Raw genomic sequence first — 25,435 nt, 5'->3', positions numbered from 1 at the left:
AAAGGCCGGAGCCGCCATCTTTACTGAGGGCAGCGGCCTGGCGCGCCCATGTTCTATACACTATAGGGAATTGCCTACAATGTATAAAACGCAGCAATGTCACGAAAATGACACAGTAGGCAGCGATAGTCCAAATTGATTTATTTTTTTTTTTTTAGATTTTCCTCAAAACATTAAGAGACAATTGGGTCAGAGCAAAAAAACCTGACCAGGGCCGGGTCGGGCTGGACCCACAATTCTGCGTTATGACTTTTTTTTTTTACATTCTACACAAAGCGCAACAATGCACGTTAACACTGATGTCAGTTTAAAAATGCATTGGCGGAAATCCAACTTTAGGCCTCATCTACACTGCTAAAGCGTATGCCCGTGCGAGGGCCGTATTTACCAACATGTGGATATGCACAACTGTTCCTCGAGTCCCCATGCAGGAAGTCCCACTCATGTCGTTTGGGATGCAGCGGCTGCACGGACACTGTTCCCAATTTGCCAGCTGTGAGGGTGCACAGTCCCGAATAGAGACAGTATGCGTTCAGGGCTGTGCGCTCAAATGAATGTCTGATTGGGAACAGCATCTATGTTCCTGCAGCCACTGCGTTCTGAATGTGACTTTCCGCATGGGGATGCGCAGAACATCTGCGCCTCCCTGTGTTGGTAAACATGGCCCTGGTAGGGGTGTACGCTGTAGTACACCCGCGTAACCAAGTCCTTAGGCCTCATTCACACAGGCATTGTCAACCGTACACTATATTATCAAAAGTATTGGGTCTCCTGCCTTTACACGTGTAGCGCCACCCCTGAAGGAGCCGCTTGGTGAATTTGGATCTGTGATCTCTGCCTCAACTCCAAGAATGACCTTAGCCCCTCTTGACACACCTAGTTAAATAAAATTACTGCAAACACATTTAAGGACACGTGGTAAATATCGTTATCCTGGCTGTGGATTATCACCAAAAATAGACAAAACACCTGGTAGTGATAAACAAGTTGAATATATTAGCAAGGTTTAAAGCATATGGAAACTTACAACACTGTTAAACCTTAGTAAGAAGAGCCGGCAACACTGTAATCCTTGAAGTGTCATTTATTGGTACATCAGAGTGACAATAAAACAATAAAGCTGACGGGTTTCGACAATTGCCGTCGTCGTCGTGAGCTACAACTAAGGTTATTGCCGAAACGCGTCAGTTTATTGTTTTACTGTCACTTTGATGTACCAATAAAGGACACTTCAAGGATTACAGTGTTGCTGGCTCTTCTTACTACTGTTGCATTGGAGTGTGTTGGGACACATTGAGCCTCGGCACCTGTGAGTGGACCTTTTGTATGGATTGAGTTGTCCCTGCAGAGAGCGCTGTTACTTTTCTTCTTTTCCATACTGTTAAACCTTGCTACAAATAACTAATATATTAGAAAAGACAACCTTCAATATTTAGCAACTGAAGGTATAGAAAGGGCAGTAATCTATATGCCCATAACACAGGCGCTGAGAGGGAGGAGAGAAGACTTGTCAATTTCTCAGCTCCTGGGCCCCAAACACCTTTGAGAGGCAAACACTTAACAAAAAAAAAAAAAGGGTTACACAAGTACAGTAAGCACAGTTCTGTAATGTTGCAGGTCCTAAGGTGAAGAATACTAGTGTCTTCTGCTAGCAAACGGTGCGGCCCTTGTTTTAAGAGAAGGTTTAAACAAGCTTGCATGGAGCATTTATCTTCTAGAATGTTCTGTAGAAATGTAAAAGGGCAAACTACTAGAGATGGCAGCTCCAAACAACCATCCTGTGACACTAAAAAGGGAAATTGATGTCAATAGTAGTGGACCAAGTGGCTGTCTCTGCTCCTGGCTCCCCTCACGCATCCTCACTCCTTCATCTCCAGGCAACACTCTCTCTGGAAAAGCTTGGCTTTATCCCCCTCTGATGCTGCCAGAGTCTCTCTCTCTCAGTCTCAGCAGTTTTCCTCACACCTGTCATCTCACCACATGCTCTCTTTCTCTCCTCAGACCGCTGTCCTTATTCTCCTCACAGACCCTTTTTCCCGAGCTTCAGGATATCCCTCCTCCTCTGTTGGAGCACACAGTCCCTGGTGTCAGCGTGTGTCTCTCTACCCACTCTGGCACCTCAGTTCCTTCCCCTCACACGCCTCCTCTCCTCACTGTTAATTGTCATTGTGTCCCAGCAAAGGACTTTTTGAGCCTTGGTATCTCCCTCTCTTTTAAGCAATCTCCTCTCCTCTGTCTCCTGTCAGAACTCTCCCTCTCTTTTACCTCAGTACTTCCCTCTCTTTTGTTCCCCTCAGCACTTGCTCAAACTCCCCTTTTTTTTGGTGTTCTCTGTCTCTCTGTTTTTCTGGAAGGACCAGTCAGCATCTCTCTGTCTCCATCTTTTGGCTAAAAGGAGAAATTGCATTACAACATGCCTGCTACATACTCCTCTCACCAAAGAACCTTTGGTCCCCAAAGGAAGGAGAGAGTCTATCAACAATAATGTCCACAACCTGTTACATGCTTTCAAAATACAATGGGATGCAAAAACAGGTTAGTACATTTAAGAAAACCTCCCACCATTTGTCATAAGAGGAAAGATGTTCTGCCCACAAGCCACTGATATTGGGATGGCCCACCTAGATGTGCCAGGGGTTGAGTTAGAGTCGCCCACCCCTAAATTTGTAGTGGGAAGGGTCGGCACGTGGTGAGTTCTTTGAAAGATATGGGTAGCTTCCTCAGAACTTTCGCCTAGAGTATCTTAAGTCAGTCTTTTTGGCTGGTGAATTATTTGTTTTTCCCTTTGCTCCTTGGGCTCAGATGGTTCTGGTATAGCAGTCTCTTCCTCTTCCACCCTTGAAGGTTTGAAAGTCGCTGTGTCCTCTGCAGTTAGGGAAATCAGAAGATTGTCCTGACCTGTCAATGATTGGTTCTGTGGTATGAACTCTGGTGCCTCACTGTCCTCTTCATCTGTGTTCAGTGGCACAGACTGAGACCTGATTATTGGACATGATCTCTCAGAGGTAGTTTGAGAAGGCTGTGGATCTGGTTCTTGAGGCACACAAACTGCTTCTGATAGCGGTAATAGGTGATTATGGCACCAGGTCTTTAGTGGGTCGGTACTTCCATCTGGGCGGATCTGGTATACTGGTAGCCCTGGCAGCTGCTTACAGATAATATAAGGATGTGATTCCAGCAATCAGCCAGCTTGTGTTTCCCCAGGCACACCTAAGTTCCTCAGTAACACTCTGTCAGCAGGCTGCAAATCATGTACCCTCACCTTCAAGTCAAAATTTCTTTTGTTTCGCTGCCCTCGGGCATCTGAGGCAGCCTGAGGTTTCTCATGTGCTGCTTTTAGACTCTTTCTCAAATGGTCCACATATCTTCTGTGAGGCATCATCAAAGTATGGTCCAGGGATGTGCTGAATGCTAGGTCGACTGGCAGTCGAGCTTCTCTTCAGAACATCAGCCTATATGGTGAATAACCTGTGTCCTCGTTTTCGGTGCTATTATAGGCATGTACAATAGCTGCAATGTGCCTGCTTCAATGTTGATTCTTTTCAGCCGTAAAAGTCCCAAGCATATCTAGGAGGGTGCGATTAAAGCATTCTGGTTGAGGATCCCCCTGAGGGTGGTAGGGAGTGGTTCTTGACTTCTGAACACCTAACAGATCTAACAGTCATTTAATGAGTCTACTCTCAAAGTTTCTCCTCTTGTGAATACGCTGAGGTAGGCCGTAGTGAATGAAGAACTTCTCTACCAGAATTTTGCCCAACATAGGTGCTAGTTGGTCTTTAGTTGGGAATGCCTGGGCATAGCAGGTGAAGTGGTCGCCACCAGAATATTTCCCTGCCCACTCGAGTCAGGCTCCAGACTCAGAAAGTCAATACACACTAATTGTAGTGGTCCTTGACTTTGAAGATGACCCATTGGGGCAGCTATGTGGGGGAAAGTCTTCCTCTGTATACAATGTATGCAGGAGTGACAGTATCAACTTCAGCCTGCATACAGGGCCAATAGAACTGGTCACGCACCAGTCTGAATATCCTCTCAGACCCTAAGTGACCATGATTGTCATGTAAGGCAGTCAGCACCATTTCCCTATGCTTTCTCGGTAAGAATAGCTGGCACTTATCTTCATGATCATCTGAGGAGCCCCTTCGTTAGACCACCCCATTGTGTAACTGCAGTCAATCCCTTTCCTTGTGCACTTGTCGTGCTTCTGTTGGAGAGTCTGTTAGCAGTAGATCTGGGCATTGGTCCTCCAGGGCTTTCAGTGTTAAACTACACAGGGGGTCTTACATCTGGTCCTTTCTTAAGTATCTGAAAGCTTAGGTAGGCCTCTATCTCTGACCTGGGACAAATCACAATAGTATTTGGGGAGACCTGCCACTGAGACTCTAATGGCTTCTGCCCCAGTTGTTCCTCTGGCCTGATGTTCTGCTCCCTGACACAAGGCTTGTATCCCTTCTGGACTCAGTTGAGTCCACTCTTCAGAGGAAACCCCCAAGTCATAGGGTCTCCTCGACAAGGCATCAGCATCTCTGTTCCCAATTCCTGGCCGGTATTTTAAGCTGAAGCGGAACCTTGATAGGGAAGCCAACCACCTGTGCCCAGTGGCATCCAGTTTTGCTGTGGTGAGTATATACGTGAGTGGGTTGTTGTCAGTTTTGACCATGAAGTCTGCACCATACAAGTAGTCTTTCAACTTGTCCACCACTGCCCTCTTCAGAGCCAATAATTCCAAATTTTGAGTAGGGTATTTTTTCTCAGCAGGTGCAAGAATTCGGCTCCCATAAGCAGCAGGACGCAGGCGTTCATCATGCTCCTAATACAATAGCCCACCTAGCCCATCTCTACTGGCATCAACATGCAGGCCATATGGCTTGGCTGGATTGGCATAGGCCAGAACAGGAGCAGTTGTAAGATTCAACTTCAGCTGCCGAAAGGCTTGCTCACACTGGTCGATCAACTGGTCTTTGATAGACTCTCGAGACTTCCTAGGTCCTCTAATTTGCTCGATGGGTTTTGTTGAATCGGGGTCATCGTCATCCTCATTCTTCAACAACTCATTAAGAGGCCAAGCTATTTTAGCAAATACTTCGACAAACCTTCTATAATATGAGCAAAACCCCAGGAAAGACCCAAGCTCAGTTACATTGGTAGGCGTTGGCCAAGAGAAGACAGCTTCCAGCTTCTGGGGGACAGTATCTATTCCTTCAGCGCAAACAACATGGCCGAGATAATTAACTGAAGGCTGCTAAAACATTTTTGCAGGGGCGGCTTCAATCCCTTGTCATGGAGTCTCTTCAGGACTTTCTCTAGATGCTCTTCATGTTCTTTGAGGGTTTTGCCGAAAATGATGATATCGTCCAGGTACACCAGCACTTCCATCAGGTTCATGTCTCCTACTGTCTTCTCCATCAGCCTCTGAAATGTTGCCGGAGCACCAGACAGACCCTGAGGCATCCTGTCTAACGTGAAGAACCCTACTGGGGTGATAAACGCTGTCTTCTCCCTATCTTCAGGGTGCATGGGGTTTTGATAGTACACAAAGCATCCGATAATCGATACACAGCCTTAGGGACCCATTCTTCTGCTGCACCACTACTATGGAGGGGAGGCATAAGGGTTCCTGGACTCCCTGATAATCCTTGATCTCTTCAGCTCTTCTAGTTGTTCACAGAGGTCTTCCAAATCACCCAGTGGGATCTGTCTCACTCTTTTCCTAAATGGCTTGTTTTCCTGAAGGCAAATCCAGTGCTGGGCACTATTCATACACCCCACATCAAACTCATGGTTTCAAAACATATCCTGCCATCTCAGGAGCTGGGCTTTGACCTTTTTTTTTCCACTCAGGTGGTAGTGCAGTGTTTTGTCTCACCAGATGGTGAGACTGGGGTGGCTGGATTTACTTGTCCTAAAAACATTCGGGCTCGCAGTTTAAACGGCGAGGCCGTAACATTCCGGATGCTGACAGGGATCTTCCCATGACTCAGTTGCAAAGCCCTAAATGATATGACTTCTGGGATTACCTCAATCATTCCCGTGTCCTCTCCCTGGCGGTCAGCTTCAAGGAAAACAAAGGAACCCGGTTGTTCCCAATTGGGCTTGACTGAAGCTTGTAGACACACCACCTTTTCAGGTTGTAGTATCTTCTCACTTCTGTCCAATCGCCAAATCGTCCCCACGCCTTCAGCTGGAGCTCTCTGTTCTTCGACTAGCTGCTGATACACTTGTCTCAGCATAGGGTGTATGCTTTTGATTGGGGCGTCAGACTTCAATGCAAGAGGAGTGAGCAGCCTTCTGACACAGTCAGTGTTCATTCCTATTATCAGAGAACTCTTGTTGGCTCCTGATGGGTGAGGGCATACAACAGCCAAGGTATCAAACGTTTCTGTTTGTTCCGTCACAGAGGGGTCAAAAATCAACTTGACCGGTAAGCATCCATCATATGGCAAATTTTGGGTTCCAATACACCATATCTCCAGTTCCTCCAATTTCTGCAGGGGTAAATGTTTGAGGTGCCAGTCGTAAAAGTCTCTATATAGCAGGGTAACTTGCGCCCCAATGTCCAGAAGGGCCTTTGTATAGATGCCTTCTACTTGAATTGACACAATGGGAGAAGGTCCCACAAGTTTGTCAGGGAATCTACCAGGAGTAGGGTAGTTATTTTGTCCTGCCATCTGTATTTGTGCCTATTTATTGATGGGCTTCTGGTTTTGCTTGCGTCTCTGTTGGGCCCCAGAGGGTTTATGTGCATCTATTCTCAGCAACCGGACACCTGAGGTCAAAGAGAGGGGGTTGTGTGGTTGCCCGGAAACAGCAGCGGAGGCCTTTGTATAGTTTTTATAAAGGGCCCCCTCGGATTCTTTGCGTCTTTGAATAAGGAGCTAAGGGTTGTAGGTGAGCACCTGGTTGGCTCCTTCACCAGGGCCCTCTGAAGTTTCCCACTGGCTTTGGACGCTGGGTTTCAGACTTTGGTAGGCTTGGAGAAACACATCGGTAGTGCCCCACTCCTTCACAGTTGAAGCTAACCCCTTGATTCATTGGCTTCTCGCCCTGGACAGCCATAGGGTTTGCAGAGTGTGTGAACTCCGAGACTTCCAACAGGTGAGACAGTGGTTCCGGCTGTTAGTAGAGTCATCATTTCCATCAATTGTGACACCTGGGTTTTCAAAAGCTCTATCTCTGTGTTGCCATCAGTCCTCTTTTTTGTTTTCCAGCATGGCCTCCTCTTCTCTTACAACCCAGAGTAAGTCAGGATACTTTAGGATTCCTCCATCTCCTTGAGTATTCAGCTGGATTGTGATAGGGTCTAGGGGTTGAGCTCCCCTCAAAGCCTGTTGCGCCTGATTCTCATCTAGTGACCTGGGATCCAAGCCCATTTTTTTAGTAATACCTAGTGCATTATCTTATCCAGATATATATTTAGATAGCTTTTCCCCTTCATTCTGATAGGTATGTTCGAACTGATACATAAGGTCAGATGCCTTTTCTGTTCACCTAAACACGTCTTGCAGAACACTCAAGTAGTTCTGAGCAGTACAATCCTGTTTGCTGAGATTTAAATTGCGAATGGCTTCTGAGGTAGGCCCTCTTAAGCTCTCATTAACTCTCTGTTTTTTCTGGGCCTCAGGAACATCCCATTCATTTAAAGCTTGAGTGGCTTCCTCTAGCCACTCCCCAAGCTGTCCTCTTCGGCTGGCACTGGTTGCTTTCCTGAAAAAGCCCTCAGTTTGTCCAGACCCAGTGCATGTAGGGTTACTCTTTTGGCACTTTTCAACAAAGGCTCCCATGCAGCAATAAACTCTGTTCCTATCATTGCTACAGGTGCTGGTGGCGTAGCGTCTTCCGATGATGCTGCTTGTCCCGAACTTTCTGGGCTCACATCCAATCCATTCAGCTGGATCAGATGAGCTTTGATATCATCAGTCAACCATACACTGGCCCTTTGGAAACAAGTAGGGATCCTTTTCCTTCACTCTATCAGGGCATACGTGCGGGAGTTCTCTTGATCTGACTGGATGTCTATTACCCACGCCTTCTGATCTGGGACTAGTGTCTTCACAGCTTGACTGATCTATTTCTCAGTCCAGGCCATCCCAGGGATGTCGATTACAACACTTGACTCCCGTTCACCATTTTTCTCCTCACACCACTGGGTTGCAGCGGCAGGGTCCCTCTTAACACTCTCTGGGGTGTTTTCTTGGAGATTTGCTAGTAGAAAAGATGATCCCAGGCCAGCCTTCACGTTAGCGCCACCCCCGAAGGAGCCACTTGATGAATTTGGATTCTCTTATCTCCGCCTCAATTCCATGCATGACCTCAGCCCCCCTGACACACCTGGTTAAATAAAATTACTGCAAACACATTTCAGGACACATGCGGTAAATACCATTATCTTGGCTGTGGATTATCAGCAAAAATAGACACACACCTGGTAGTGATAAACAAAGTGATAAACAAATTGAATATATTAGCACGGTTTAAAGCATATGGAAACTTACAACACTGTTAAACCTGGCTACAAATAACGAATACATTACAAAAGACAACCTTCAATAGTTAGCAACTGCAGGTATAGAAAGGGCAGTAATCTATATGCCCTTAACACAGGCGCTGAGAGGGAGGAGAGAAGACTTGTCAACTTCTCAGCTCCTTCCTTGCCGCAAACACCTGTGAGAGGCAAACATACAACAAAAAGAAAAGGGTTACACAAGTACAGTAAGCACAGTTCTGTAATGTTGCAGGTCCTAAGGTGAAGAATACTAGCTTCTTCTGCTAGCAAACGGTGGGGCCCTTGTTTTAAAAGAAGGTTTAAACAAGTTTGCATGGAGCAGTAATCCTCTAGAATGTTCCATTAGGTAGAGATTTAAAAGGGCAAACTAATAGAGATGGCAGCTACAAACAAGCATCCCCTGACACTAAAAAGGGAGATTGGTGTCTGCATGCAGTGTCAGTATGGTGTCAAGAAGGATGTCGTGTTTACACCCGCTCACCAGTCAACTTTGCGATGACTCAACATTAGTCCCAGGTGCTGATTCAGGCTCTTGATGCTCCTAGCGATGTTGTAAGGCACTGGATCGCTTGCTGATTGCCAATCGAGATGACTGGTAGCAAAACACAAGGTGAGCAGGCAGTGGCCGTTCCGATACCCAGATGGGTACCTCGATCCATGAAAGGCATGGGTTGTCTCTGCTGAGCTGAGTGGTGCTGGTCTGCTGAATATTGTCCCTGGACTAAATAGTAGTGGACCAATTGGCTGTCTCTGCTCCTGGCTCCCCTCAGGCATCCTCACTCCTCCGTCTCCAGGCAACACTCTCCTGGCAGTCTCTGGAAAAGCTTGGCTTTCTCCCCCTCTGATGCTGCCAGAGTCTCTCACTCTCAGTCTCGGCGGTTTTCCTCACACCTGTCACCTCACCACACTCTCTCTCTCTCCTCAGACTGCTCTCCTTATTCTTCTCACAGACTCTTTTTCCCACGCTTCAGGATATCTGTCCTCCTCTGTTTGGGCACACAGTCCCTGGTGTCAGTGTGTGTCTCACTCCTCAGTCTGGCACCTCAGTTCCTTCCCCTCACACACCCCTCCTCTCCTCACTGTTAAGTGTCACTGTGTCCTAGCAAAGGACTTTTTGAGCCTTGGTATCTCCCTCTCTTTTAAGCAATCTCCTCTCCTCTGTCTCCTGTCAGCACTCTCTCTCTTTTACCTCAATTCTTCCCTCTCTTCTGTCCCCCTCAGCACTTTCTGAAACTCCCCTTTTTTTCAGTGCTCTCTGTCTCTCAGTTTTTCTGGAAGGACTAGTCAGCATCTCTCTGTCTCCATCTTGTGGCCAAAAGGAGAAAATGCATTACAACATGCCTTCTACATACGCACATCCATGAACTTTAATGGCATCCCAGTCTTAGTCTGTACGGTTCAATATTGTGTTGGCCCACCCTTTGCAGCTATAACAGGTTCAACTGTTCTGGGAAGGCTGTCCACAATGTTTAGGAGTGTGTCTATAGGAATTTTTGACCATTCTTCCAGAAGCGCATTTGTGAGGTCAGGCACTGAAGTCGGATAAGAAGTCCTGGCTCGCACTCTCTGCTCTAAAGGTACTGTCACACGTGGGCGGTGCCAGCCTTAGTGGTAAAGCGATGCTGGTTTTAGTGACGCTTTACCGCTGTTATAGTGGGGCACTTTTAACCCCCACTAACGGTCAAAGAAAGGGTTAAAAGCACCCGTGTTGAAGCGATGCCGAATCTTCGGCAGAGCTGCCCATTAATTTCAATGGGCAGGGCATTTTGGGAGCATGGCACCACCCCAAAGATGCTGCTTGCAGGAATTTTTTTCCCGTCCAACAAGCGCACCGCCCCAGTGTGAAAGCACTCGGGTTTTCACACTGGGGTGGCTTAAGAGGCGCTTTTCGGGCCCTTTACAGTGCCTGAAAAATGCCCCAGTATGAAAGGGGTCTTATTCATCCCTAAAGTGTTCCATATCGGGTTAAGGACAAGACATCATTCTACCAGAAGCGCATTTGTGAGGTCAGGCACTGATATTGGATGAGAAGTCGTGCAACGTTGTACCCAAACAAAATTGATGTCCTTTTTTTTCCCCACAAATAGAGCTTTCTTTTGGTGGTATTTGATAGCCCCTGCAGTTTTTATTTTTTTGTGCTATAAACAAAAGAAAAGCGACAATTTTGAAAAAAAACCACAATATTTTGTACTTTTTACTGTGGACCTGACGCCATCCCAGAGTTATCCAACCGCCCCATAGCCCTCATTCGGCTATGGGCCGGTTGGTAAGTGTTAAGAGACAATAAATCTCTTTGCATTCAAAAAGTGTCTGGCGCCCAGCTGTTCATCTTGTTTTACACCCACCATGCCTTGTAACCCACTCTATACTGAAGGATATCAGCTGTCCTTAAAGTGGTTGTAAACCCTTACAAACCACTTTGACCTACAGGTAAGCCTAGATTAAGGCTTACCTGTAGGTCCAAGAAATATCTCCTAAACGTACACAGTTTAGGAGATATTTGCTAAAAGACAGGCACCGCTGTCTATGGTGCATGCGCCATAGACAGCGGCGCGCAGGCGCACTGAGTGCGCCGCAGTTAGCGGCGATATCCCGCGAGTGATGGCTCCCGTGCGCATGCGTGGGAGTGACGTCATCGCAGCTCTGACGAATGACAGCGCCGGAGCAGCGAGACTCACCAAGAAGATGGAGGCTCCGGACTACAGGGGACAGCGGTGACTTCGCTGGCTCCTATGTCAGGTTTGATGCATAGTAGTCCCAATGCTTTACCTTTGCAGGGAATCAAAGAGGAAGTAAACCCATCAGGGTTTACTTCCTCTTTAACTCTGGAGGTTTCATTGGGCTTCAGGGGCCCCGGGACTTTGCTAGAAGAGTTACAGAGGAGGTCTAGTGGTAAAATTATGCTCTCGTTCTAATGTTCGCGGCGATACCTCACATGTGTGGTGTGAACACCATTTACATATGTGTGCGCGTCCTACCCATGCATTCACTTCTGCGCACGCGTATAGAGTGATGGGGAGCTTTAAAAAAAATATATATTATTCTATATTATATCTTTGGTCCATCTCAGCATACAATATTGGTTACATAAGATAAGATTTATCAATCAGTAATACTTTTTTTTGTATCACTTTTTTCTTATTACAAGGAATGCAAACATCTCTTGTAATAGAAATAAGGATTACAGGTCCTCTTTATGGAGAGATCTGGGTTCTTTGAAAAAATGATTTACTTCCAGCCTGGACCGGAAGTGACGTCATGACATCGCTTCGGTCCTCCAAGGCCATAGAGAAGATCAGAGACGATTTGGTCTCTGTTCGCCTCTGTGACCAGCCAGCCTCCCCATTGGATCATTTCTCTGGTACGCCGGTAAAAACGGTAAGCCCACAAAACACCAGCGAGTGGTGGGAGGGAGGGTTACATGATAAATCCTCCCTTCACACTGCTATTGAAAGGGATCCAGTGGCTAATGAGCTGCTTGGACTGTTTTCATGAGAAAGCCAGCTGCCGACCGAAAAAAACAAAACAAACTGTGGCTGATAGCTTCAGCCATAACTCCGGTAAACCACTTCAAGCCCGCAATGTACATATATGTATTGTAGGCACATGTTTGCTGCGCTTTGACTGCACCGGCAAGGAATACCTTTTATACACATGTGCTTGCCTGTACACATTAAAGCCCAACTCCAACTTTTTCCTAGTTTTGTATAGATTTTTATTGCTGTCTGTTGCATCACTGGGGAGATTTTTCTACATTTTATTACTGTGGTGCGAGAAGAAAAGATTAGCAGAACAGGGGGGTTGTCATGAGGCAGGAAGATGCAGACAGCAGTAAAAGGCTTCATGTACATTGCCACCTTTGGACATATGTAGCAAAGTCCCGGGGCCCCTGAAGCCCAATGGTGACCTCCAGAGTTAAGGACAGCTGATATTCTCCAGTGTAGAGTGGGTTACAAGGCATGGTGGGTGTAATGCAAGATAAGCAGGTGGGGGCCACAAGCGTCACCTCTGCTGTTCCGCTGGGTCCCTGACTTGGTACTGATGCACTGATGCTTTCCCACTTCTTCACCGTCCCCGGTTGGTAAGGAGTCTGCTCTGGTACTGGCCTCAGCTTACTTACAGTCGTCTATGGTAGTAAGGTGGATGGTCCCTTTGTGGCAACAGCTTCCCCTCTACCTCCGACCATGACTGGTTCCCCGGCCAGCGGAACCATTACTCCTAGATTGGACTACAAGTCTGCAGTCCCAACCCTGTACTACTTCTGTGATAGGGTCTCAGATAGCCTAGCAGCCAGTTGTCCCCGGGATAGGCCTTAGGTTTCTGATCTAGCAGCCCGGGGAAATACGACACACGTCCACCCGGACAGCCATCCGGGTGGCACAGAACCCCAATCACCTGAATCCACCCAAATAAATAGGTTCTCCCAGCAGGCCAGGCCAAGGAACCCAAGAAAATCCCTGCCTATTGGCTGAGATACCCCATTCATTCCTAATCTGTTCTTGCAGTGCATTTGTCTTATCTAATGTCACAAGACACCCGGCCAACTAGTGACAGAAGAGAAAAGTGCAGCAATTCCAGAATTAGGGTGAAATCAATTTACCTCCTCACAATTAGCCAAGGCAACTATCACTTGGCAAATAAATTAAATAGTAACCCTGCCTAAACATCATGGTGGTACACGTACAACATGCAGTTTGGGCATTCTCCAACCGGGAGCCCCAGGTGCTGCGTACAGCCGCCCCACATATAGTGCTCTTTCCCACGTTTACAGTGTGTTTAAGGTGCGGCTGAGTTTTAATAGAAGTGAATGGAGGCAGATGCAAAGTGTCAACACCTGGCAAACTCTGCAGACTGCAGTGGCGGCTTGTCCATTAGAGGCGCAGGGGCACCGCCCCCCTAATCCATGGGCCTGGCCCCTAATCTAAATGCGAGGCGCCAGATGCCTGGATTCCAATGGGTTTTTTATTTATTTTTTAAGCACATGATTAGAGCCCGAGGATCTAATTGGCTTAAAAAAAGGGTGGGTTCGATATTAAGCTAATGTCTTCCTGATTCTCCTCCTGGTCAATCAGGAAGCGGCTCCTGAGACCCGACAAGCGAGAGCTGGTTCAGAGAGCAGGGAATACGATTCGGACGAGCAGAAGCCACTACAGAGAGTGGGGAGCCTGAATGGATGAACGGGAGCCAGCGCGGAGAGCGGGGAGTCCAATAGGACGAGCAGGAGTCGGTGCGGAGAGTGGGGAGTCCAATCAGACGAACAGGGAGCCTGATCAGGCGAGTGGGAGCCAGTGCATAGAGCGAAGAGCCCAATCGGACCAAAGGGAGCCAGTGCAGAGAGAGGGGAGCACGATTGGAGCCTGTTTTCTGGACTCTGGAGTGGCGGTGGGATGTCTTGTTTGCCGCTCCCCCAAAATTATACAGCACCAGCCGCCACTGGCAGGCAGCATTATTCTTGCCGCGAAGCAACGCTAACACTGCGGTGTGAACACCTCCATCCGATCCCTATTGTAACAATTCTGTTTGCCATTGAGAGGTGTTCGGGAAGTGTTAAAAATGCAACCCATTCATCTATTTTCAACGCATGTGTGAGAGAGCCCATAGACAGTCTACGATTGGGGTTTTACCTTTGCACGCCCCTCTGTACGTAAACAGCCATACATACCTGTCTATGGGGAGACTGTGCACACAGCACCTGTTGCACCTAGGTGGAAATATACACCCAAAACTTTTATTGTGTGGGCATGCGCGTGAAGCCAAAGCCTGACGTAGGTTTTAAGTTGTCCCCACTTTAGTAACAAAAAGCATTAGGCTGCTTTCTCACTGATCACTGAGTTTTCCCAGCAGCGCAGTGCGCCCAGTTTTTGTGCAGGTTATCCTAGTTTTGCCATAGACTTCCATGCATGCAGGACTTTTGGTGCACTTTCAGATAACACATCAGGACCACCCAATCTAGGACTCTCTGGCCAATCAGGTCTATGTCAGGAGCAAAGGCCCGGCTCTTCCTTACCCTGCTTTCTAAAGTCAGTCCGTCTAACTCCGAGGGCTTGCCGCCCCCCCTGAAATATATAGCCACCAGCAACAATAGATCCACCCCAGCATTAATAGACCCTCCAGCACCCAAGAAACAATAGACCCTCTCCATCAACAGTAGATCCCTCCCAGCAACCATTGACCACCCTCAGCCACCCTCAGCGAAATAGATCCACCTGCACCCCTTGCCATTACATTCATTCAGTGCTGGAGGTCCCGGAATTGCATTATCCCTGAGTAACTATAATAATATATAATAAAATATAATAATAAAAAAGCCCTCAGTACCTATAATAATATTAATGTACCCTAGCGTATTACAATGCACTGTGACATGGAGTGTCATTACTAATAAAAAATAAATTAATTAAAAAAATGCCATAAAACTATCCCCTATTTTGTAGACGCTATAACTTTTGTAAAAAAACAATCAATATACGCTATTGTGATTTTTTTTTGATTTTTTTACCAAAAATATGTAGCAGAATACATATCGGCCTAAACTGAGGAAAAAAATTTTTTTTTTAATATATTTTTGGGGGATATTTATTATAGAAAAAGTAATAAATACAGGCATACCCCATTTTTAAGTAAGCAATGGGGTTTATTTACTAAAGCTGGAAAGTGCAAAAACAGGCTCACTTCTGCATAGAAACCAATGAGCTTCCAGGTTTTATTACCAAAGCTTAATTGAACAAGCTGGGATTAGAAGCTCGTTGGTTTCTGTGAGTAGTGACCCTGATTTTTCACTTTCTAGCTTTAGTAAATAAACCCCATTGTGTACTTAAAAGTGGGGTATACCTGTATTGCTTTTTTTCAAAATTGTCGCTCTTTTTTTGTTTATAGCACAAAAAATAAAAACCGCAGGGGTGATCAAATACCACCAAAAGAAAGCTCTATTTGTGGGAAAAAAAGGACATCAATTTTGTTTGGCCGCACAATTGTCAGTTAAAGCAAAGCAGTGCGAATCGCAAAAAGTGCTCTGGTCAGGAAGGGGGTAAATCCTTCTGGGGCTGAAGTGGTTAAAGAGTAACTCCACTTTTGTTGAGTACCTATAATAATAATAATGCACCCTAGCGTATTACAACACACGGTGACATGGAGTGTTGCACTGTGTAAGGGCTCAATCACACTAGTGGTTGAAGGGTGGTAAAACTTCTCAACTGAGTCACGTTTCTCCCCCCCCCCACCTTTTAGCTGCTGCAGCTGTGGCAGGAATTGTAAACCCTGTCACTTTCGGCAGGTATGCCCCCAGCAAGCACTCTGCAAGAGCCCTGTGGCAATGGTGCCCTATTGTGGCGTTCAAAGGGTTAAAGTAGGAAGTGAGGAGTCAAATGCTCTCTGAAGAGCGATCCAAATGCAGATCACTCTTCAGAGGCGAAAGCGAACCAAATAAGCCTTAGAAGTCAGATGCTTTGGGTGTATACTGGTCATTTTATGTTAATTCTTCAATGTTCTTCCTATGGAAAAAGTGCTTCTAGTGAACGCTCGTATGTAGGGTTGCCACCTGATCCCTTTAAAACCAAACGCAGATTGATTACACGGGTTCTGTGGTGGATTAAGGTGGTAATTATACACACTCGGTGCCTTATCTGCATTAAATTTGCCTCAGAACCAGTGTAATTCATATGTGTTCGGGTTTAAATGGATGAGGTGGCAGCCCTACTCGTATGTGTTGAATGGAAGGCTGGTAGGCCCCGAGGGCTGGGCACAGCTGTGTTTGTGTGTAAAATGTGGGGAATGGCACGGCCCAGGTTGTGTTTATTATGCGCACACCTGTGCCTGTGTTGTACACATTACTATCAGTGCGTGTGCCTTTGTCAGCTGCTCCTGCTTCCTGTTCAGTGTTTCCACTCTCCCGGCCAGGCCTTGTTTACTCTGTAGTGTTTCCTCTCCGTCATTCAGCGCGTGTGTAAGAAACATTTATAGCTGTTTATCGCGAGGGCGATAAGAGGATCACACACACCGCCTAAAGCCACGCATCGTCACACACACACACACAAGGTCCGTTCTCAGGGTTATTTGTGAACACCTAATCTAAAATAAGCACCGTCTTTCATCTAAAATAAGTCGCTTGTTTAACCCCTTATTGCCCACACACCGCATATGTGCGGTGGCAAAGAGGGTGAGTTTTTTTAGCCCTTGTGCGTCCATAGGGGGGGGGGGGCACAGTGACCGAGAGTTCAAAGGTGGCTCCCAGTCTCTACTAATGATGGAGAGTTGTCAGGACTAGCCTCCATTTGTGTGACCGCCCTGACAGTCACAGAGGTAAAGACCCCGCAGTGATGGCGAACCTTGGCACCCCAGATGTGCGCCGTGACCATGGCTGCGGGTCCTGCGGACTCGATGTCTGCCGGGTGCCCGTGATCATGTCAGAAGAACAGGGAGATGCCTTTGTAAACAAGGAATTTCCCCGTTCTGCCTTGTGACATGACAGAGATCACTGCTCTCTGTCATCGGGAGCAGTGATCCCTGTCATGTGAGTGGTATCCCATCCCCCCCACAGTTAGAATCACTCCCTAGGACACACTTAACCCCTTCATCGCCCCCTAGTGTTTAACGCCTTCCCTGCCAGTGTCATTTACACAGTAATCAGTGCATTTTTATAGCACTGATCGCTGTATAAATTACAATGGTCCCAAAATAGTGTCAACAGTGTCTGATGTGTCCTCCATAATGTCGCAGTCACGATAAAAAAATTTGCAGATCGCCGCCATTACTAATAAAAATAAATTAGTTTAAAAAATGCCATAAAATTATCCCCTATTTTGTAGACGCTATACCTTTTGCACAAACCAATCAATATACGCTATTGTGATATATATATATATATATATATATATATATATATATATATTTTTTTTTTTTTTACCAAAAATATGTAGCAGAATACATATCGGCCTAAACTGAGGAAAAAAAAAGTTTTTTTATATATTTTTGGGGGATATTTATTATAGCAAAATGTAATAAATATTGCTTTTTTTTAAAATTGTCGCTCTTTTTTTGTTTGTAGCGCAAACAAATGGGGGGGGGGGGATGGGTAAATGCTTCCGTGGCTGAAGTGGTTAAAGAGTAACTCCACTTTTGTTGAGTAAAAAACATTCCCCTCTAGGTGATCTATGTACATTGCAAGAAATTTAAACAAACTTTGTTGCAGATTCCTACCTTTTGTTGTTCTGAAGTATTGGCTGTTTGTGTCCATGGGCTGAGTGAATCAGCATGGGAGTGTTTTTTAATTATGAATCAACTGCTGCACCTGTAGGGCTCTAATGAGGAAAGTGGCATGGTCTGCATCCCTTTAGAAGTGATTTCCCTGATGCATACTAGCAAATTATTAGGCTTTTAAGATGCCAGATTAAAAAAAAAATCAGTATTATAAACAGCCAAACTTGGCGTTTTGAATACTTTTAAGTGCAAAGGAGGTATTTAGGGTCTAATGGTCCCCAGATCCCTCAATAAACATTACCTGTCACTGCCTATTACTGTTACAAGGGATTCTTTGTGACAGCAATAAAAGTGATTAAAAAAAAATAAAAATTAAAGGGACAAAAAGCATACGTAAGTCACGCCCCCAAATGTAAACAATGTTCAAACCACACATGTGAGGTATCACCAGGATCATTAGAGCGAGAGCAATAATTCTAGCATAAGAACTCCTCTTAAAATTCTAAACTAGTAACCGTTACATTTTTTTTAAAGTACCATAGTTTGTCGCCATTCCACAAGTCCATAAAGACATGAATGAGCGAGTTTGGGATGGAGGAACTTGACTGGCCTGGACAGAGTCCTGATCTCAACCCGATAGAACACCTTAGGGATGAATTCGAGGGGAGACTGCTAGTCAGGCCTTCTCGTCCATATCAGTGCCTGACCTCACAAATGCTCTTCTGGAAGAATGGACAAACATTCCCATATAGACACACTCCTAAACCTTGTGGACAGCCTCGTTCAACATTAGTGCCCGACCTCACATCATCTGCTGGTGTTGGTCCACTTTGTTTTATCAAGTCCAAAGTCAGTGCAGCCCTCTACCAGGAAATTCTAGAGCACTTCGGCTGACCAGCTTTATGAAGAAGCTGATTTAATTTTCCAGCAGGACTTGGCACCTGTCCACACTGCCAAAAGTACCAATACCTGGTTTATTGATCATGGTATCACTGTGCTTGATTGGCCAGAAAACTCACCTGACCTAAACCTCATAGAGGAAGATGAGAGACACCAGACCCTACAAAGCAGATGAGCATTGTTGGAAGCAACCTGGGCTTCCATAACTCCTCAGCAGTGCCACAGGTTCATCATGCCACGCCGCATTGATACAGCAATTCATGCAAAAGGAGCCCTGACCAAGTATTGAGTGCATAATATACTGTACATGGACACACTTTTCAGTAAGATGGGAGAAAAGATTTTTTGGGGGACTTAATGGACTAGACTGCAAGAAGAGAATAGGAGGACGGCCGCCCGTGGATCAGAATAATTAAGGTATCCTCGAGGTCTCTGTCTCTCTCTGTATGTCTGTATCTCTCTGTCTCTCTCTGTCTCTGTATCTCTCTGTATGTCTGTCTCTGTCTCTGCATCTCTCTGTCTCTCTCTCTCTCTCTAAATTGCCACCACTGTACCCATCAAACGCAGCCACTGTGCCCATCAAACGCAGCCACTGTGCCAAACGCAGCCCTTGCCCATCAAACGCAGCCACTGTGCCCGTCAAACGCAGCCACTGTGCCCGTCAAACGCAGCCACTGTGCCTGTCAAACGTAGCCCTTGTTCCCTCAAATGCAGTCACTGTGCCCGTCAAACGCAGCCACTGTGCCAAACGCAGCCCTTGCCCATCAAACGCAGCCACTGTGCTCTCAAACGCAGCCACTGTGCCAAACGCAGCCCTTGCCCATCAAACACAGCCACTGTGCCCGTCAAACGCAGCCACTGTGCCCGTCAAATGCAGCCACTGTGCCCTCAAATGCAGCCACTGTGCCCTCAAATGCAGCCACTGTGCCCTCCAAATGCAGCCACTGTGCCCTCAAATGCAGCCACTGTGCCCTTAAACACAGCCACTGTGCCCGTCAAACGCAGCCACTGTGCCAAACGCAGCCCTTGCCCATCAAACGCAGCCACTGTGCCAAACGCAGCCCTTGCCCATCAAACGCAGCCCTTGTGCCCATCAAACGCAGCCACTGTGCCCGTCAAATGCAGCCACTGTGCCCGTCAAATGCAGCCACTGTGCCCTCTAATGCAGCCACTGTGCCATCAAATGCAGCCACTGTGCCCTCAAATGCAGCCTCTGTGCCCTTAAACACAGCCACTGTGCCCGTCAAACGCAGCCACTGTGCCAAACGCAGTTTTTTTGGGGGGGGGGGCACAAACTGAAAAAAATAAATAAATAAAACATCAATTGCAGCCTCACTGTGCCCATAAATTGCCACCACTGTACCCATCAACCACAGCCACTGTGCCCTCAAGCGCAGCCACTGGGCCTGTCAAACGCAGCCACTGTGCCAAACGCAGCCCTTGCCCATCAAACACAGCCACTGTGCCCTCAAACGCAGCCACTGTGCCCGTCCAACGCAGCCACTGTGCCAAACGCAGCCCTTGCCCATCAAATGCAGCCACTGTGCCCTCAAACGCAGCCACTCTGCCAAACGCAGCCCTTGCCCATCAAACGCAGCCCTTGCGCCGTCATACGCAGCCACTGTGCCCGTCAAACGCAGCCCTTGCGCCATCAAATGCAGCCACTGTGCCCGTCAAACGCAGCCACTGTGCCAAACGCAGCCCTTGCCCATCAAACGCAGCCACTGTGCCCTCAAACACAGCCCTTGTGCCATCAAATGCAGGCCCTTGTGCCATCAAATGCAGCCCTTGCGCCATTAAACGCAGTCACTGTGCCCGTCAAACTCAGGCACTATGTCCGTCAAACGCAGCCACTGTGCCCTCAAACGCAACCACTGTGCCCGTCAAACGCAGCCACTGTGCCCATCAAATGCAGCCACTGTGCCCTCAAACGCAGCCAATGTGCCCATCAAATGCAGCCACTGTGCCCATCAAACGCAGCCACTGTGCCCTCAAATGCAGCCACTGTGTCCTAAGTATATATAATGCACTTTTGAAATACGCTTTAAAATGTTTGGTTTTCTCTTTTATGAACAAGAAAATAATGACGTTATGCTGCTGGGCTGGTATAATAATGCTATGGGGCTGGTATGAAATTATTGTGCCCGTCAAACGCAGCCACTGTGCCCATCAAACGCAGCCACTGTGCCCGTCAAACGCAGCCACTGTGCCTGTCAAACGCAGCCCTTGTGCCCTCAAACGCAGCCACTGTGCCCGTCAAATGCAACCCTTGCCCATCAAATGCAGTCACTGTGCCCGTCAAACGCAGCCACTGTGCCAAACGCAGCCCTTGCCCATCAAACGCAGCCCTTGTGCCCATCAAACGCAGCCACTGTGCCCGTCAAACGCAGCCACTGTGCCCGTCAAACGCAGCCACTGTGCCCGTCAAATGCAGCCACTGTGCCCTCAAATGCAGCCACTGTGCCATCAAATGCAGCCACTGTGCCATCAAATGCAGCCACTGTGCCCTCAAAATGCAGCCACTGTGCCCTCAAATGCAGCCACTGTGCCCTTAAACACAGCCACTGTGTCCGTCAAACGCAGCCACTGTGCCAAACACAGCCCTTGCCCATCAAACGCAGCCACTGTGCCAAACGCAGCCCTTGCCCATCAAACGCAGCCCTTGTGCCCATCAAACGCAGCCCTTGTGCCCGTCAAACGCAGCCACTGTGCCCGTCAAATGCAGCCACTGTGATTTTTTCTGACGGATTTTGGCCGAAACTTGTCTTGAATACACACGGTCGCACAAAATTGTCGGAAAATCCGATTGCTCGGAACAAGGTGACATAAATCAAGTACAACGGGACTACGTAGAGGCCAGTAGCCAATAGCTTTCGTCTCCAAAATTTTTCTTTGTGCGTCGGAATTCTCTACACACGATCGGAAAAAGTCAGATCGGATTTTGTTGTCGGAAAATTTTAGATCCAGCTCTCAAACTTTTTCCGTCGGAAATTCTGACAGAAAAAGTCAGATAGAGCCCACACACGATCGGATTTTCCGACAACATAATCCGATTGGACTTTTTCCGTCAGAATTTCCGACCGTGTGTATGGGGCATAACATATACCTCAAACTGGCGGCCTTCCAGCTGTTGCAGAACTACAAGTCCCATGAGGCATTGCAAGGCTGACAGTTACAAGCATGACTCCCACAGGCAGAGGCATGATGGGACTTGTGGTTTCGCAACAGCTGGAGGGCCGCCAGTTTGAGACCCCTGCTCTAAAGGCTCGTACACATTATAAGAAAATTGGGCAAACATTTTTGTTCAAAGAATTTTCATATAGTGTATATACAACTTTCGACAGCCGATTCCGAATTTGCGTATGTAAATTGTATTTTTTTTCTCGTAAGGCAACAGAACGTACGATTTTCGTTTAATGTGTACCGTTTTATTATTCAATTTTATACAAGAAAAATAAGAAAAGAAAGACTGCGCATGATCTGAAACACTAAACAACAACAAAAAATGTGAGAATTTTTGTACAAATTTTCATTCATTTTCATTAGAGGCGATTCAGTTCGCCTTGTGTGCTATACAAGTATTTCATTCATTCATTCATTCATCAGTTCGCCTGATTTTCCTATAGTGCGATCGTTCGCCTGATTTTCCTATAGAGCGATCGTTCCCCTGATTTTCCTATAGTGTGATCGTTCGCCTGATTATTCTATAGTGCGATCGTTCGCCTGATTTTCCTATAGTGTGTACCCCACTTAAGGCTGTGCTCATGCCTGAAGGACGCTTAGGGTTGCTACTAGACATGGGCAGGACGAAAAAAAAATTGTTTAGTTTTTGATATCTCATAAATTTATTTTATTAAATTCGTTACATTCGTTTCAGTTGTTTTTCGAAATTTGTTTAGCTAGTTTCGTATTCAAATTCAAAAAGTTCAACCGCATTCGAAACAAGATCTGACTGCATAAGAATTTTTTTTTTTTAAATCGAATCGGTATTCGAATTTGAAAATGCATTCAAATTCGATTTTTTTTTTTCCATTTGAATGCAGCTGATGCATTAGGCTATTGTTACTGACTGTCTGACAATACGAAAATTATAACAAAATAGATTAAAACAAAAAAAATTTAAATAGAATATAAAATAAGAGAATAGAATAGAAAATCAATAGAATATAATAAGATAATATAGAAAGAATATTACGGTTATATTCTATTTTATTTTATGCTATATTAATTGTTTTTCAATTTCTTTTCTATTCTCTTATTTTCTATTTAGAGCTGCACAATTCTGGGCAAAATAAGAATCACGATTTTTTTGCTTGGAATAACAATCACGATTCTCTCATGATTCTCACGGTGTAACATCTTTCAGATTATACAAAGAAAAAAAAAAAAAATTGGGCTAACTTTACTGTTTTAATTTTTTTTTTTAACTCATTAAAGTGTCTTTTTTTCCAAAAAAATAGCATTTGAAAGACTGCTGCGCAAATACAGTGTGACATATAATATTGCAACAACCGCCATTTTATTCTTGAGGGTCTCTGCTAAAAAAAAAAAATATATATATATGTGTATATATATATATATATATATATATATATATATATATATATATATATATATATAATGTTTGGGGATTCTAAGTAATAATTTTCTAGCAAAAATTAAAAAATTTATGATTTTAACTTGAAACCAACAAATGTCAGAAAAAGGTTTAGGGTCCTTTCACACGGGGCAGATCAGTTCTGATCCGCCCCGTGGATATCCGTTTGCTCAGCGGGGATCACTCTGTCGATCCCCGCTGAGCAGGAAGATGACAGGTCTGTCTCTGCACACTGCGCAGGGACGGACCTGTCACAGTGGCGCTCTCCCCTATGGGAGATCGGATGACGACGGACCGCAGTGCCCGTCGTCACCCGATCCGATCCGCAAACGGATGGAAAAATAGCTTTTTCCTCCGTTACACTTTTTCGGATCGGAGCGGGTCGGATGTCAGCGGACATGTCACCGCTGACATCCGACGCTCCATAGAGCTCTATGGAGCACCCGTTCAGGTCTGCCTGAAAAACTGACAGGCGGATCTGAACGGGACGTCAGTGTGAAAGGGGCCTTAGTGTTTAAGTTTTAACTTCCCTCAGTTACACACAGGATTGTATTCATTTGATCTAAAGGACAGATCGTTACAATGTTTACACTTAATTCCCCAGCTGAAGAATGTTGTGATACTTGGCAGACTGACGTTTTATTTTTTATTTTTTTATTTTGGCAGCTGTTGAGCAGAGAATTTTCTGCATAGAAAGAATCAGGAAAATACTTTGTCAAGATCGCAAGGGGGAATAAATTGCGATAACGATTCTTAATGATTAATTGTACAGCTCTATTTTCTATTCTATTCCTTTCTATTATTTTCTGTTCTAATCTGTTCTATTCAAATTCATTCTATTCGAAATTCTAATTTCTGAAGCTGGTTATATTCTTTATATTTTCATCTATTCTATTGTTTTTCTATTCTCTTATTTTATATTCTCTTATTTTGTGTTATTTTGGATTCCATTGTTTTGAATTATTTTCTAATCTATTCTATTCTAATTTAAGAAGACAGTCATATTTTATTCTATTCTATTAAATTCTTTTCTATTCTTTACTATTCTTTCATTTTTAATCTATTGCTTTATTATTTTATACCTTATTTTATTGTATTCGTTTTTTCGAAAATTGTTTTCAAAATTTTTCAAATTTGATTTAGATTCAAATTTGTTTTTAAATTCGATTAGAATTTGTTTTTGAATTCAAATCAAATTTCGTCCAAATTTTGGTTTGTTATTTTGGATTCATTTAAATTTGTTACTATTGTAATTTGGTAATTCAGATACATCCATATTTCCGAATAACGAAAAATTTGTCCGAATTTCAATTCGGAATGAAACAAACCGCACATGTCTAGTTTCCACCTGTCTGGGATTTACCAGGACAGTTCGGGTTTTGAATCATGCGTCCGGGTTTCAGTCCGCCTGAAACCTGAACGCAATATTCGAACAGTAAAGGCAGAACAGGGCCTGGCAGGAGGGGGAGGGGACACTTTGCACGCCACATTACTATTCTCTTTGGAGCGCTCAAAGGTGTCCCAGGTTTGTTACAATCCTATATTGTATACTAAAAAAAATATTTTTGCTGTGTTCGGGTTTGGTTTGAAGAAAAAGTGGTGAACCTAACGGTGATGCCACGTCGCGTTTTATGCGCCTTTTTGAGGCATCATCATTCATTTTGAATGGGCCTCCCTCCAATTCAAAAACACACCAAAGAAGCTCATGTGTAAAATTTTGGCACTGAGCCAGGCGTGTTTGGCATCATGCATTTTCGTATAATTATACACATTTCCGTGCGCAAAATCGCACCGTGTTTGGGATGCCATTAAGAAATAATGGCAATGCAAGAGTATCCCACATTTTGCCACAGTTCCAATACACTCAAGTGTAAGGCTGGATTCACACCTATGCATTTTTAGTGCTTTTTGCATTTTGCAGATTTGCACTACCGTCCATTTACCATGGTTTCCTATGGGACACGTTCTTTAGTGCAAATCTGCAAAATGCAAAAAGCATTAAAAATGCATCAGTGTGAATCCAGCCTAATGGGGTCTAAGGCCTGGTTCCCATCTATGCGTGTTTTAGTGCATTTTCAGTTTTGCAGAAACACACTACAGTCCATGTAACATGCTTTCCTATGGGTCATGTTCACATCTGTGCATTTTATGGAAAGGGCCAGGGAGTTTTTTCTGGTTTTTGGTTCCATAGACTTTAATGGATCAAAAACGTGTATTGAAAAATGCAAAATGCACCTGGA

General features: G+C 45.4%; 1 protein-coding gene across 1 annotated transcript in view; it reads right to left on the bottom strand.

Annotated features, from left to right (window-relative positions):
• The window catches only part of AKT2 (AKT serine/threonine kinase 2), a 106,117-nt gene that overhangs the window by 74,092 nt on the left and 6,590 nt on the right, over window positions 1-25,435 (bottom strand). The window lies entirely within an intron of this gene.

Source organism: Lithobates pipiens, unplaced genomic scaffold, assembly GCF_037356315.1.
Source record: "Lithobates pipiens isolate NorthernLeopardFrog02 unplaced genomic scaffold, aLitPip1_a1.2 Scaffold_1, whole genome shotgun sequence".
In the NCBI taxonomy this organism is placed as follows: Eukaryota; Metazoa; Chordata; class Amphibia; order Anura; family Ranidae; genus Lithobates; species Lithobates pipiens.
Note: the sequence above shows the minus strand (reverse complement) of the source record. Positions and strands in the feature narration are given on the sequence as shown.